The sequence below is a fragment of the Monodon monoceros genome, unplaced genomic scaffold (genome assembly GCF_005190385.1).
Source record: "Monodon monoceros isolate NGI ecotype Baffin Bay Population unplaced genomic scaffold, NGI_Narwhal_1 Super_Scaffold_11, whole genome shotgun sequence".
In the NCBI taxonomy this organism is placed as follows: domain Eukaryota; kingdom Metazoa; phylum Chordata; class Mammalia; order Artiodactyla; family Monodontidae; genus Monodon; species Monodon monoceros.
This window is the reverse complement of record NW_021703767.1, coordinates 113,497,491-113,505,109: the sequence shown is the minus strand read 5'-3', so window position 1 is coordinate 113,505,109 and position 7,619 is coordinate 113,497,491.

Below are 7,619 nucleotides of genomic sequence, written 5' to 3'. Positions count from 1 at the left end.
AGACATAGAAGAGGGAAAATCCAGGTGGTCAGAGGTAGGCTGATAGAGAAAGAATTTTAAAATAATTAATGCTAGGAGAAGTACTCCAAGCAAAATGCTCCAGGTAGGGGAGAGAGGGTAAAGTGACAAAAAATGACAAAAGCAGTAGCATTAAGATTACAACCTGGGATGGGGATGGTGTTGGGGCCTGAGGGAGCAAGAAACGGGAAGCTGCCAGCCTCCATAAGAGGGAAGACTGAATGGTTACAGTGATGTGACTGGGAGCGCTAACTGTCCTCCATATCCTTCCTTGCCCCCTTCCTTAATGGCACTCCCTATTTTAGCTGAGTATACAACCGTGCAGAATAAAGATTACCTTGCTTGCCTCCCTCTTCAAATAGACGTGACCATTTGAAACAAAGGACATTGGTGCCCTTAGTAGTGCCGAAGGACCTCCAACTTCAATTTCTTTTCTTCCATCTCACAATGACTTATCCTTGAATGACTATTTCCCTCTGCTATGCAAGTTTCTTCATCTCTTGTTCCTGTCAGCCTTCAGTGCAGGAAACAGAAACCATTTTAGGTACCTCAAGTAGAAAGGAAGTTAATACAGGGAATTGAGTGCTACAAAATTATCAGAAGAGCTAAATATAAGTGAGGAAGACCTCTTAGATGGAAAGCTCGTGCCTCTGCTAGGTTTTGAGGTTATAACCCTGTAGCTCTGAACCGGAGGTCAGGAAATCACTGTCAACACCCAGAGGTCAAGGAACTGCTGCCAATTTTACAGTTGCCCCATATCCGTGAAGCTGGTCACAAGAAAATGGGATGTGAAGTCTGTCCACAGCAAAAACTCAGTTCTGCCAGAACCTGTCACTGCTGCAGAAATAAAATTGGCCTTCACCTGCATTTCACCTTCCAAATCTCATGGGAGGTCTGAAACACTGGCAGCAAGGGAGCCTGAGAAATGTAGCTGTTAACATTCCAGCCCCTGTGATACAGGGGCCATGCAGAAGGGGATGGGTATGAATAGTGAGTGCCAACACAGCATATCTGATCCATCCCTGGAGATGTCAGACATTCTCAATAATATTCGTAGATGGCTTCCCTGCTCATGTACTTCTCTAATAGCCAATTTAAAAATATTGTCATCTATTTATTACGTGCTAAGACTATGTTGGGCACTTCAAAGTGAACAGAGTGATAGCTTGGTTCCTATCGTCTGAAGCCTCTTCCACTTGAAAAACATGTGTTTTTTCTGTCAGGTACTCAAGAAGCATCGATAGCTTCTCATTATCTACCAAATAAAGTCCAAGTGCCTTCATTTAAATCGAACAGACTCTCTAGAATCTAACCTCAACTCTTGTTTTCATTGTTATCTCTCATTTTTCCACTTAATGAACTCTTATGGGCCTATAAACTGGATTGTTTTCCATTCTCTATACATATGCCTCTCTTTTCTGCCACCAACACTTCAGCCACACTGTTTCTCCTCCTTAGAATGTCCTTCCTCCCGATGTCTCTCTAGGTCAAAGCACAACTGATCCCTTAGTATCCAGCTCAGATGTCACCTCTTCGAGGAAGCCTTTCTCAATGCCGTACAGCTGGGATACTCCTTCACATAGCAGAGCCCCTGGAACTTGATCTATATTCCTGCCATGGAATTTAAAACAGTCCACCTTGTATTACAGCTTTTTGTATAAACATAATTTCTTCTCTAGTAGACCATGGACCATAGAGGAGCAAGGATTATATTTCTTATTTATTTTTGATCCCCCCACAGAGCCATAGAGTTTATTGAGTGAATAAATGTAAACCTGGAAGACAGTCATTATTCTCAAAGATTTTATAATCCAACAGTCAGATATTTTTAAAAGTACCTTCACTCTCTTTTCCTTAGCATGTGAAATCTGAAATTCTTTGCTCAGAATTTCATGCTCTCCAGCTAAATGACACCCCTGACATCCTATCTCGTAATTCTTTAACTTTCAGTGACAATAAATAAGCTTTTTTGTTCTCCTCACGTGTCTTGTTCATCTTTCATTTCCTGTTATTCCTGCAACTTAGTGTGTAATTTATATGATGTCATTTTCCATTTCCTCCTAAACCCCAAATAAGATGGGAATGCCTCCTTAATGTCTATAGCAATAAAAAAACAATTAGCAGATTATGTTTCTAATCTAAACCAACAATTAATGCAAAAGATGTAGCTTGATTATACATGATGAAGAATATATTTCATCAGTATATTTTAAAATTCCATGTCAGGTAACTCTATTCACCAACTCTTTTTATTTATGGAACACCTCCAATTATATTTTTATATATTTTTATATATATCTTTATATTTATGGAACACCTCCAAGTCATAGGTCTTAATCTTTTTTATCAAACAAAAGACCTTAGACATGGAATTAGACACAAAAGCATTATAATTTAATTGTACCTTTTTTCTGCCCTACGTCGAATTTACCCTTTATTAAAACAACAGCGTTTGTAAATGTTTTGGTTTCCTTTCTCAGACACAATATGCCCATCCCCACAACTAGTTCACAGGTTCTTCAAGGGAAAATACATCTTCCTTCCCTTGAACTTTTATCCTCTAGTGTCTAACCCACTGCATCTTTAAACAATAAGAATTCAAATAATGCTTATTTCAACCCATTACTACTAAAAATAGCATGAAGGAAGTTGTCATTGATTTCTTTGTGCAAAGTTGTCTCTCCAGATGTTATCTAAGCAACCTCTACCCACTGTTCAATAAAAGAATACTTTTTCTAGATATTTCTGAGAACATACCTGTCTATTATATGAAAAATAACATGGTCTCGGGCTACAAAATGAGTAGGCTTATAACCAGTAATAGAGCTACATAAATCTGGACTATACATGCTATCATGGAGATGGAGATGCAGCGCTAAGGGAATAGAATGGAAAGAATGATTACCTCTTCTTCTTGGGACTCCTCTTCACCAGTCAGAGAACATTTATCCATCAGGCATACGTGTTGGTTACGCTTCTGATTTGTAGGAGCAGTTAATCCTCTCCTCTCACTAGCAGGCTGTTAAAGCATCTATGTTTGCTCTTGTCAGCAATGTAGGCTTTTGTGTTCCAGGCAGGTTTGTGCTGGAGATTACAGCCTTTAACTCCCTGTGGTCTCCTTCTAATTCAAAGTCCAGTTGTGAGAAATAATATTTACAAAGGAGTGGTACAAGGACATTGCTGCCCATACATTACACTAGCTAGGCTAAATGTTGCCCTTGAATTAAACGAGATCATAACAGGGCTGTGAACTTGAGTTTTGATTCCTTGTAGACCTCCCTTTTCCGAATTTGTGCCTTAGCCTAAGCCATCAGCCTATAGAGAGAAACATGAAGTCTCATGGAACATGATAGTACTTGCTGCTGCATTTTCTGCATGCATTGATGTTCAGGGCATAACCTGAGGAATCACACAGTATCCTCCTTTTGAGGACACCCAGAAGTGAGGCTGCTCTACATCAGGAAAATCTGTTCATATTGTCTGTAGAAGACACTAACCCAAAGCCATTCCCAAGGCCCTTGCTTGCCCTCCTTTCTCTGTAAAGGCCAAAAAGTCAGATGCTCACTTTTCCAGTCTCTCTTGTAGTGGGGGGAATTCATATGATCCAGTTGTGGCCATGAAACATAGAAGGAAGTCTGCAAGGAAGCAATGGCAATTGGCAAAAGGAAAGGATGGCAATTACTTTCCTGATGAAAAATACATGTGGGAGGAGAGATCTCTAGCCTGTCCTTACCTCTTCTCTCTACCTTGGTCATGGATGTGATGTCTGGAGTTGTAGCAGCCCACTTGAGGCAGTGAGGCTACAGAGTGATAAAAATCAACACCCTAAGGACAGTAGGAAAGATAGAAAAAGCCCGGGTCTCTGATAACATGACTGAACAAGTGTCCACCTCTGGACTTCCTGTTAGTGAGAAAAATAGCCCCTGATTCATGTAAAGCATTATTAGCTGTGTTTTCTGTTACTCACAGCCTAATAGATAATTAGTTTTTGTTTTATCAAATGTTATAAGTCTTGTAATTAAGCCTGTCTTTGTCTTAGCTTTGGCTACCAGAAAGTTACAAAACTGTAACTAACATCTACCATGACATATGCTCTGCTAATTTTTGTCTCTGGATTTTGTGGGCTTTTTACTCATGTTTTTATTTCACCCGATTCCTCCAAGTACTTATTTTTTTATTTTGTATTATATGCATTTTACAAGTCAAAACTTTTTTCTAGAGCACAGCAACGTATAAATAATACATAAACAAAAAATCCAACCCTGCCAGAAGATTGAAGAAGTCATGTTTGAATAAAGATTTCCCAGAGGGACAACATCTGTGCCTCACTCTTTAGTTAAATTCAGTAATTACAGTAATTCCTAAGGTTGTAACTGAAGTGAATCAGTAAGTAGTTCAAATAGTGGCCTATTAAACATTGTTCTCTATTAAAATTTCAGAACTCTAAGATCTTAAAGTAGGGGGAGCACAGACTTCAGGAGATCTATAAACCTTTTGACATAAACACAATTTTGTTTGTACACACAAATGTGCGTTTTCTGGGGTAAAAGCCTGAGACTTTCATCAAATATGCAAAGTCTGTTATTCAGAATAAGGTTAAGAACTTCTGGGTCAAGTTACGTTTACCCTTTTTGAGTCTTCCTCCCCCTGAATCACCATTGTGGTTCATTTGGGGTTTTGCATTTCTGTCAAGACCCCGGACTTCTGTCACAGTGCAGATGCCTGCTTCATCCTGAGAGTACACACCCCATCAACGTTAGTGGACTTGCATTGATATGTAATTATTTACACTGCATTTGGTGTCTGGAATGGCAATCTCCTGTTGATCATTCTGGAGGCTCTGAATCCATCGGCTGCATCCCAGTGGGCTCAGTGTGTTGTAGACACACAAATCAAAGTAGTGTGAGGGAGGAGAAAAATCATTCCCTTCCAGGATAATGCATTTTTCATGAGAAACAGGTCATTAAGAACCATTGCCTGATGGTTGCTCTCATTCTATCTTTTCATCCTTCCTCTCTTGTCAAATTATTTGGCCTCCTTCTTCTTCTCTCTGTGTTTCCCCTCAGCTTCATTCCTCTGCATTTGATTATTTTACCATCTCCTTCTTTCTAATATATTTAAATGATTTCTACCTGATATGCATCTTTGAACTATTTTCTTGCCTGACTTTTGTTCCTTTTCCATCACGTGGCATCTATCTCTTCATTTGCTGTTGTGCATTATACTCACATTCTAGCTGATACATTACACAAGTTTTCCCAAACTTATCATTTCAGTTCCCAGTACATAAACAGACAATGCTCTTAGCTGTTTTTCCATGATACTTTGATTCTCCCTGAAGTTTTAATTTTACTGCCCATTGTCATATTTTTCTATTCCCTTTCTATTCACCCATGAATACAGACTCAATAATTTACTTGTGCCAGTTTTCTATGCTGTCATACAAATTCTGTGGCTGTTTCCTCCCAAATGATGGACTTGAAGTGATCAATCCATCACATGTCTTAGAGCAACTTTCTCTTCTCCGGTTAAAATCAGGAATGGGTTTAAGTGAGCCAGAGATTTTTGAGGAAGGAGATTTCTGTCATGAGAGGAGTGACTACCGTGAAGGGAAAAATATCTCAGTGAAAACTTCTTTCATGTTTCTGTTGACAGTTCTTTTTTTAAAGCAACTGAGCCAGTTATAATTTTTAGCAAAATTTAATTACACGCAGAGAGTAAACATCTGGAAATCATCTTGGGTAATCAGTGTGAACTTATATGGTAAATCAGAGACTTATATGCCAGAGTTTAGAGATTACAATCTTAATGATCATTATTCATAAAAACCTTTGTTTTCAATCTGTCTTTAAGAAATAATTAGAATTCAAGGCATTCATGGAACAGGAAACTTGCCACTTTATTTCTTACTTTATGTATATCTCCCTCAGGACAGTGGGGTTTTGGAAGACGGAGTTAAGTACTGGTTTGTTTTTGGTGTGTAAGCTTTTTTCTTTAAGGCATTTATTTGTGAAATTTAAGAAGCAGTAGGGATTCTAAGTCAGGCAAGTAAGCTGGAAAACAATAGAACTTGAAAATTACCCAGGCGTGAAATCCCCTTGATCTAAGGAATGCTTCCAACATTAAGTTCTCCATAAGCGTGAACTATAAATGATAACATTCCAAAATTAGTTTTTGAAGGAAGGCTCATAACAGGAAACTTGATCATCTGAAATTAACCCAACCTACCTTCTTACTAACCTAAAATAATAGCCTCCGCCCCCACCCAATATGACCTAAAAATAATAGATTGCATCTCACCCCAATGTAACTTGGCTTGAGCCCAAGGATTAATACATACATACATGACACTCAGAATTGCACCCAAAAGAAGCAGCAGTATTCTCTTTCTTGTGAGCTGTCACAGCGCAGTAAGCCTCCCTGGCTCTGTAATCCTAATTAACATTCGTCGTCTACACTGTGTTCCAGTGTGAAATGCAGAGCGGCAACACTCTTTGCTGGGAATCAGTTCTCAAGAGGCTGCAGTTTCAGAAGGTGTGTCTCAAACTCTCTATTCTGAGTCTTCCATTCTCAAAGGGATTATGTGTCTTCACACTGAAAGCTGATAACCCGAGGAATTAAAAGGCTGAGACAGGAAAGAAACACAAGGAAAATGCTTGTTTTTATTTTTTCATTTTACACGAGATAGTCATACGGATATAGACCAGAAAATGCTAGAGGTAGGAGAATAATCGGTTTAAAATAGTAAAGAGTGGGGAGAGGCAAGGAAGAGATGAAGGTGTAGAAAATAATGGAAAACAGAAGTGACCAAAGGGGAGAAGCAGATAGCAGGACTGCATTCTGACTTTTGTGGGCCTTGGGAACTTTTGCCTTATGGGTTTCATTCTCCATAAGAAAATATTAAAAATTAGATTTTACTACAGCGTTGGAATAAAGGTGAATATACTGATATTTGTATTAAATTGTTTTATCCTGAAAGGTCATTTTTTTCTTCTGATTTTAAAAGAAATAAAAATATTTTTGTGTGCTTCTAAATTATTATGGGCCCAAGGCACCCTTCCCCTCTGCCTAGTGGAGAAGTGGGCCTTATAGGTAGAGTGAGGGAGAGGGAGTTAGCAAGAACTCTGCTCAGAAGTGAGTTTAAACTAGCAATGTAAAAATTAAATAAATACAGATATCGGTGCCTCACCATAGTCTAGGTCTAAATTATGTGTCATCCCTAATCACTCCAGCTAACCGTTATTGAACAATTACCATGCGTTAAACACGTCACCTGCTTTATCTCACTCATTCCACACAACAACCTGAAAGTTAAGCAGACAAAGATGTGCCTTGAAACCTTAGGGCCCCTCACTTGCTCTGCTTCCTTCCAAGCCTCTGTACCCAGTTTTTAAGAGGGTCTCTCAAGATGGTATATGCATCAAGCCCTACAAGACCTGAACCTGTTCGTATAGGTGTATATGTATAGTCGATGTATGGACAGACAGTGTCCTCCCAATTCACTGTTCAGCTCACTGAAACACACAAAGGCTAAATGATTTGTAGATTGTTCAGAGTCACAGGGCTACCTGTTAAAGGATAGACTTAGGGAGATTGAGTTT